Source organism: Dipodomys merriami, unplaced genomic scaffold (assembly GCF_024711535.1).
Source record: "Dipodomys merriami isolate MVZ:Mamm:240054 unplaced genomic scaffold, mDipMer1.0.p SCAF_16, whole genome shotgun sequence".
Classification (NCBI taxonomy): Eukaryota; Metazoa; Chordata; class Mammalia; order Rodentia; family Heteromyidae; genus Dipodomys; species Dipodomys merriami.
In genome coordinates, this window is record NW_027202937.1 from 8,523,440 (window position 1) to 8,531,981 (window position 8,542).

The following is an 8,542-nucleotide window of genomic DNA, read 5'->3' on the forward strand; positions in this document are numbered from 1 at the left end:
CTTGCTTCCCAAGGCAAGGCCCACAGGCAACACCAACCTGTGACCCGCCAGGGGTTAGCACGAGGCAAGGCGGGGGGCCTGTGCATGGGAGGAAAAGAGCCAGGTGTGCAACTTCTATGGAGGACTTCTGTGTTAGTATTTTCTCCGAACTTACGTCCATTCCAAGGCAAAGCCTTCTCTGCCCACAGGGTTCCCACCAAAGCCCTGCACAAGCCACACCCTCTCTCCTTTTTCTTTTCTTTTCATTGGTCATGGGGCTTGAACTCTGGGCTTGGGCACTGTCACTGCGTTCTTCAGCTCAAGGCAAGCTTTGAACCATAAGCCTCAGATTTCAGCCTCCTGAGTAGCTAGTATTATAGGTGTGAACTACTGGTGCCCAGCTACTCTCCCTTTAGAATTACCTTCCTTCCTCTCCTTCCCTTCCTTTTTTCCTAGTTCAATGCTAAATTTGCCTCTTCAATGACGTGTCCCAGAGTGAACTGTAGACCTGCTCACCCCCTGCCCTGTGTGTCCTCCTGACCCTATGACCCCTAGCTGCCACCCAGACTTCATGGTGTCTATCTGCTTCAGCTGAAGACTGGGAGACATACCACATTTAAATCTCTGCTCCTACCTCCACTGTTTCCTGGACCGGATGTGTGTGTCTCTGAGCTTCCTGATCAGTAAGAGGGGGGAGTCCACTGCCAGGTGGGGGGTGGGGGAAGATGCAGGTTGGTGACACATGCAACATGCAACGCTGCAAGCCTGCTCACAGGCCACCTCCTGTCTATGCGCCCTGCCACCTTACCACTTACCCGATCTCCTTCCCTCCTCCTCCTCCTTCATCCTTATTCTTTTGGGCTACTACTGGGCTTGAACTCAGGGCAGTCCCTGAGCTTTTTTGCTCAAGGCTGGCACTCTACCACTTGAGCTACACCTCTACTTCTGGCTTTTTTGCTGGTTAATTGGAGAGCAGAGTCTCACGGACTTTCCTGCCCAGGCTAACTTCAAATGGCAATCCTTGGATCTCAGCCGCCTATGGTTTTTAGGCATAAGCCACCAGCACCTGGCTTCCTTCTGCCGCTCTAGATCATCTATCACCTTCACTACCATCAGCTGATGAAGGTTTGGAGCTTTGTCCATGTTGTTACTGCAAATACACTGGTGCTGGCCTTTAGGGACAGAGTGACTGGCAGGTATGGGGTAGGGGAGAGCTGTCACCCTGTGCACCTGTCCTGCTCACACTGATATGAAGGTACAATTCTCTTTGATGCCTGGCACTGACCCAGTTCAAAGACCTGCCAACAGGTGGTAATGGAGTTGTGGACCTGTCTGGGCTCCCCTGTGCCCTGCCCCAGATGTGCACCCTGCAGGACCTCAGCTGCCTGCACTCCCAGGGCTGAGGCCACTAGGCTGCTCCACCCCTCCTATGTAAATATCTATACAAGGACACTTGCATTATCCTGGGAGCCTTGAAACTCTGCCAGGGTCAAAGAAACCCAACGGACTGGCAGGGCTACCTGCCACAGAAGAGGCTTGCTCTCTGATTTGATTCCAGTTCTGTGTCTGTCTTATTTGCTGTGTGACCTGAGATATGTCAGATTGCCTCTCTGGTTACACTGGCTGACAGAATGCTCATTACTTACCAAAAGCTGGTTATGTAACTCATTTAACCTTCCTAAAAATCTTTTCTTTTCTCTCTTTCTCTCTCTCCCTCTCCCTTCCTTCCTGATTGCTTGCCTTCTTGCCTTCTTCTTCTTCTTCTTCTTCTTCTTCTTCTTCTTCTTCTTCTTCTTCTTCTTCTTCTTCTTCTTCTTCTTCTTCTTCTTTTCTTCCTCTCTCTCTCTCTCTCTCTCTCTCTCTCTCTCTCTCTCTCTCTCTCTCTCTCTCTCTCTCTCTCTCTCTTCCTCCCCCCCTCTTTCTTTTGTTGGTACTGGGGCTTGAACTCAGGGCCTGGATGCTGTCTCTGAGTATCTTTGTGTTCAAGGCTAGTGCACTACTACTTGAACCATTTCCAGCTTTTTTGAGTTTATTGGAGATAAGAGTCTCCCGGGGACTTTTCTATCCAGGCTGGCTTCAAATTGTGACCCTCAGATTTCAGCCTCCTGAATAGCTAGGATTACAGGCATAAGCCACTGGCACCCAGTTTTTCCTAAGAATCTTGAGATGGGCTAACAGCATCCCCGGTTCTACACATAATCAAAGGAGACACAGGGAAGGAGGGTGCAGATACTTGCCCAAGGTGACACAGCTGGGATTGAAGCCAAGGTGGCTTTGCCATGGTCAGTGCTGGTGGTCCAGCGCCCAGCTACATGGGGTTGTACCTGGGAAGTGACACCTCTGTCATTCAGGAATCTGAAATCAATTCTCTTATTGCTCCTTCCATTACTGGGCTGATCACTGAGTGTCCCCAGAACTCCTCCTGACTTCTGAGAGTGTCTCTTTCTGTCCCTCTCCAAATCTAATGACAGAATCCCCTTCCTCCTAAAGGGAAACAGCCAGTGCTGTGCTGAAGGCAGGTCTGGGGATGCCCAGCACCAAGGTAGAGTGTTTGCCATGGCCATGGTATAAGCACCATGCACAGCATCACACCACCTGAAGAATCTCAGTCATTGTGGCCACTTACAACTGTAATCCCAGATCTCAGAAGGCTGAGGCAGGGAGATCATGAGTTGGAAGCCAGCCTGGACTGCAATAGAGAAGCCCTGTTGCAAACAACAACAAAAAGCACATCTCAAGAGTTACAATGAGCCAGGCACCAGCGGCTCACGCCTGTAATCCTAGCTACTCAGGAAGTTGAGATCTGAGGGTCGTGGTTGGAAGCCGGCCCAGGCAGGAAAGACCACATGAGACTCTTTTTTTTTGGGGGGGGGGGTCCGGTCATGGGGCTTGAACTCTGGGTCTGGGCGCTGTCCCTCAGCTCTTCAGCTCAAGGCTAGTGCTCTACCACTGGAGCCACAGTGCCACTTCCGGCTTTTTTCTGTTTATGTAGTGCTGAGGAATCGAACCCAGGGCCTCATGCTTGCAAGGCATGCACTCTACCACTGAGCTACCTTCCCAGCCCCCCATGAGACTCTTATCTCTAATTAACCACTCAAAAACTGACTGTGGCTCAAGTGGTAGAGCATTAGCCTTGAGCACAAAGAGGCTCAGGGACAGCACCCAGGCCCTCAGTTCAAGCCCCACAACTGACTAAAAAAGAGAGGAAAAAAAAAAGAGAGGAAGTGTTACAATGAGTGACACCACTGTCAACCAAGCAGGGGCATGGCCAGAGATAAACAAAGATGACTGGGTACAAAGTACCAGCTGGTCGCCTGAGCCCTATGCCCACACCTGTCTCCCAGGCCTTTTCTAATGCCCCTAGAACTTGTGCAGGTCCCCTGGAGGGGCCCCTATCTCCCAACCTTATGAATTAACATTAAAGAGGAGGTATGGTTGGGAGGAGTTTATCTGTTTTTTTTTTTTAGTTTACTTCCTGATGTTTCAAACGTGAAGTGGCGCCTCCTTGGGGAGCTCATAGACTCTTATTTTCCTCTGCTCTCTGTAGATCTCCTTGGAAATGAGAGGAAACTTTAATCCAGCCAACGAAACTTGGCTGATCACCTATCAAACACAGGATACACAAATGTTCCTGACCCTGTCCTCCCCTAGAGAGGGAAACAATGGAGACTACAATGCTGCCACATCACCTGCAGGTGGCAGTGTAAGCTGCCTGGGCTTTGCCACCGTTCCGATGTTAACCAAAGTGGGAACATAGGCACTTTGCTTATCTTGGTAATTAACTCTATGCCTGTCACTTCAGTGAACTGAACTGGAAGAGGGAGTCCCAGGTTTGGAGGTACATACGCTTACAGAATAAGGGCTGAGGATAAGGTCAGTTGACTGATGCCAGTGGCAGGTCATGGCCACAGAACTCTTCCATATACCTACCATATTTGTGTCCACCATTTTAAAAATATACTTTATTTAGAAAACAAGCAATAACGAATGCTCATAGGGATGTGGGAAAAGGGAACCATATTGCATTGTTGGTGTAAGTGTAAATTAGTACAACTACTCTGGAAGGCGGTTTGGAGATTCCTAAAAAAATACTGAACTTCCCTATGACCCAGCCATACCACTCTTGGCATCTACCCAGAATATTATAAGTCAGGATATGGTAAAGACATTTGCACATCCATGTTCACCGCTGCACTATTCATTTTTTTTCTGTTCATGGGGCCTCAACTCTGGGCCTGGGCACTGTCTCAGAGATCTTCAGCTCAAGGCTAGTGCTCTACCTCTTGAGCCTCAGTCTCACTTCCGGCTTTTTCTGCTTATGTGGTGCTGAGGAATCGAACCCAGGGCCTCATGCATGCAAGGCAAGTGCTCTACCACTGAGCTACCTTCTCAGACCCGCTGCACTATTCATGAAAGCCAAATTATGAATACAGCCCAGATGCCCTACAACAGATGGGTAGATCAAGAAAATATACCTATACCCAATGGGGTTTTACTCCTCTATCAGAAAGAGTAATATTATGTCATTTGTAGGGAAATGGTTGGACCTAGAAAAAGCTATGTTAAGTGAAGTAAGCCAGGCTCAGAGAGACAAATGGTGCATATTTTCTCTTATATGTGGAAGCTAGATCTAAAATACAAACATACACATGGTTTTATGCATATATACACAAAAACTGTCTAGAGGAGGGTATATGGGGGAGGATAGCAATGGTGTAATCCCTCTGAACCACTAATGAACTGTTTAACAAAATGAATATCAGGAAGCTGATACATGTTCTTGAAGGGGAGTAACGAGGGGAGACACAATTGGGCGAGAAAATGTAGTCATTACATTCAATGTACATTATATAAAAACTGAACTACATAACTTGAGGGTAGAGATGGGAGGGGGAAAATTGGGGGAGAATGACATTGATCAAGATGCATTGTACTCATAACCTGACTTACAGAATTGAAACCTCTTTGTACAACTAATAAAAATAACAATTACAGCCACGCTTAGTAGCTCACACCTGTAATCCTAGACACTTGTAGAGTTTGAATGATCTACAGAAGTCAGGCAGGGCAAAAAATGTTAGCAAGATACTCCCCTCTATCTCAAAAAGAGAACAAGCTGGGTGCGACAGTTACCATCTGTAATCCCAGTTACATAGTCCGCAGAGGTGGAAGGATCACAGTCCAAGACTGGCCCAGGCAAAAAGAGAGAGCCTATCTAAAATATAACTGAAGCTGGGTGCCAGTGGCTCACACCTGTAATCCTAGCGATTCAGGAGGCTGAGACCTGAGAATCAGTTCAGAATCACAGTTCAAAGCTGGCCCAGGCAGAAAAGTCCATGAAACTATTATCTCTTAATTAACCACCAGAAAAATGGAGTGGTGCTGTGGCTCAAGTGGTATGGCACTTGCCTTGAGCTGAAGAGCTCAGGGACAGCACCCAGGCCCAGAGTTCAAGTTCCACGGCCAACAAAATAAATAAATAAATAAATAAATAAAGTGGTAAACCTGAGACTAGAACCTAAACCTACTCTTGATCACTGAGCTTTTTGTACTCCTCCCTGCCTATGTACCTCCACAGAGCTGACCACTGTCCGAAGCTGGCATGGTCTTATTCCCAGGAGGGCTCCCATGCTGACAGTGTAAGTGACACCCAGCTGATGGTTAGTGACTGCTTTTTTCCCTGGACTGTTGGGGAGGTCTACCCATACCAACCTTGAGTCATCTGATTTGGAGCATGTCAGCCTTAGTACAAGTGACATTTTAGCTCAGATGACTCTGGGGAGGGCTATCCTGGGTGCTGCTGCATCCCTGGCCTCTGCCCTAAGTATGTCAGTAGCTCATTGCCTCCCTCATAGGTGACAACCAAATGAATGCTTCTAGCCACAACGAACTGTCCCTGGCTGTCCAGACAAAACAGGGCAATAGAGATAGGATCATCCTAGTTCATTTGCTTGCTTTTGCTCTTCTATGAATGGACCATATGTATTTCCCAGTCTCCAGAAGATGAACTTTGAGGGAGTAGACCTATTTTTTTTCCTTTCCTTTTTATTTTATTATTATTTTTGGGGGGGGGGTCCGGTCATGGGGCCTGAACTCTGGGCCTGGGTGCTGTCCCTCAGCTCTTCAGCTCAAGGCTAGCGCTCTACCACTTGAGCCACAGCACCACTTCTGGTTTTCTGGTGGTTAATTGGATATAAGAGTCTCACAGACATTCCTGCCTGGGCTGACTTTGAACCTTGATCTTCAGATTTCAGCCTTCTGAGTAGCAAGGTTTACAGGCATGAGCCATCGGTGCCCAGCTCCATGCATGTTCTTTGAATAAAAAATATGTCTTACGTCTTGAAGGAAAATAGGAAAAGTCACGTGGTACATGACATGGTGCTTATAAATTCAGTGGAGTCATAAGTCCACGTGAAGCAGCACCTGGCTGGACCTGGAGGCTGGGCGAGGACGACAGGGAGGGACAGGATGCAGCTGGTGAGGACAGAGCTGCCTGTTCTAGAAAGAGCCAGTTTCTACCACAAGTGCTTGTCACAGCCATTATCAGTCACTGCCTGGCTCACTGGGCAGAGCTGTGCATGGCCAAGTTCTGCATGCCCAAGCAATGGCCCAGAGGAAATGGGTCTTCATGTCATGGTGGCAGATGATGACCTAACACTGGAAACAGATGGCAGAGCCAGCCAATCAGGTCCTGGCCACACTTGAACTCCCACATCAAATCCTGCTGCCTGCCCATCGGCCAACTGCCAGAGAGGTGGTCAAAGAGGCACCTAGCCCAGAAATGCTTCCCATCCCCCAACAACCTGTGCAGTGAGGTTCTGTTCTAGGAGCCCTGGGGAGGTGGCCAGCCATTGTTCATGACTTCCTTTCCTCATTCAAAGGTCAGCGCCACAGGAGCAAAGCCGGGTGGGACTCTAACTTTTATTCTTTCCCCTATTTCCGGTGCCTGACACTTGGAAGGCACCTAACACATATTTGCAGAATGGCTGAATGAGATAAGACTCCATAATGACGTTCAATTGTTTCCTTGATATTGTGGTTTTAAAGTGGCAGATGGATGGGCAAACAGGAGGATTTTCTGGATCATATTAGCTAGTGTCAATAACCTTCAGAGCCTTGTTCTAATTCATTAAGTTGTTGCACACCCAAACTGATTTACAAAACTCCATGTAACCAAGAAACCAAGATCACAATTATCCTCAAATATGTATCCTCAAATATGTTTCTCCTTAAACAAGGAACTTTTCCACAGCATCATTTCTTAGGCAAGATGGATAACTATGTGTTTGCTTTCTTTCTTTTCTTTTTTTTTTTTTGTGCTGGTCCTGGGGCTTTATACTCAGGGCATGGGGTAATTAATGTCCTTGAGTGCACAGGGCTAGTGTCCTACCATCGCACCATTTCTGCCTTTTTTTGGGGGGGCGGGTATTTGAAGATAATAGTCTCATGGGCTTTCCTGCTCAGGCTGGTTTTGAACTATGGATCCTCAGATCTCAGCCTCCTGAGTAGCTAGGATTATAGATGTCAGTTACCAATGCTGAGTTTTGGTTTCTTTTCTTTTTGCCAGTTGTGGGGCTTGAACTCAGGGCCTAGGCACTGTCCCCGAGCTTCTTTTGTTCAAGGCTAGCACTCCATCACTTGAGCCACAACGCCACTTCCGGCTTTTTCTATGTATGTGGTACTGAGGAATCGAACCCAGGGCTTCACACATGCTAGGCAAGCACTCTGCCACCAAGCCACATTCCCAGCCTGGTTTCTTTTCTTTCTTTCTTTTTTTTTTTAATATGGTCTTTGCTTCTAAAGACTGCCGATTGTAAAACAGGAAGCAGGGGCTAGAGAAGTAGCACATTTGCCTAATATGTACACAGCCCTGGGTTTGATACCTGGCACCACAAAATAAGGGCACACAGGACAAGATGATTTGTAAGGACAAGTTGATTAAAAGATGACAGTACTGTCTTGGTTAATAGTGAACGCCTCTGCAGAGTGTGGTGGCACACAATTGTAAGTCTAGCTACTGGGAAGGTGAAGAATCAGGATTGTGATCTGAAGCCAGCTCAGGCTGTTATCCAGATCTCATCTCAACTAAAGCCCCATGGGAGGTATACATAGGATTTCAGGCTGGGAAGGTGGATCAGTGGTAGAGTACTTGCCTTGGTTGGAGGCCTGGGGTTCGATTCTACAGCACCACATAAGCAGAAAAAGCCAGAAGTGGTGCTGTGGCTCAAGTGGTAGAGTGCTAGCCTTGAGCTGAAGAGCTCAGGGACAGCGCCCAGGCCCAGAGTTCAAGCCCCATGACTGACCAAAAAAAAAGAAGAGGATTTCAGTCCAGGCCACCTGAGCAAAATGATAAGCTCCTACCTGAAAAATAACTTGAAGCAAAAAGGGTATGCCTCAAGCGGCAGATCACTTGTGTGGCAGCATGAGGCTCAGTTCAAACCTCTCAGAACCAACAGAAAGAGTGGGTGGGTACCAGTAGCTCATTCCTGTAATCCTAGCACAAGAGGCTGAGATCTGAGTTCAAAGTCAGCCCAGGCAGAAAAGGCCATGGGAATCTTTTTAT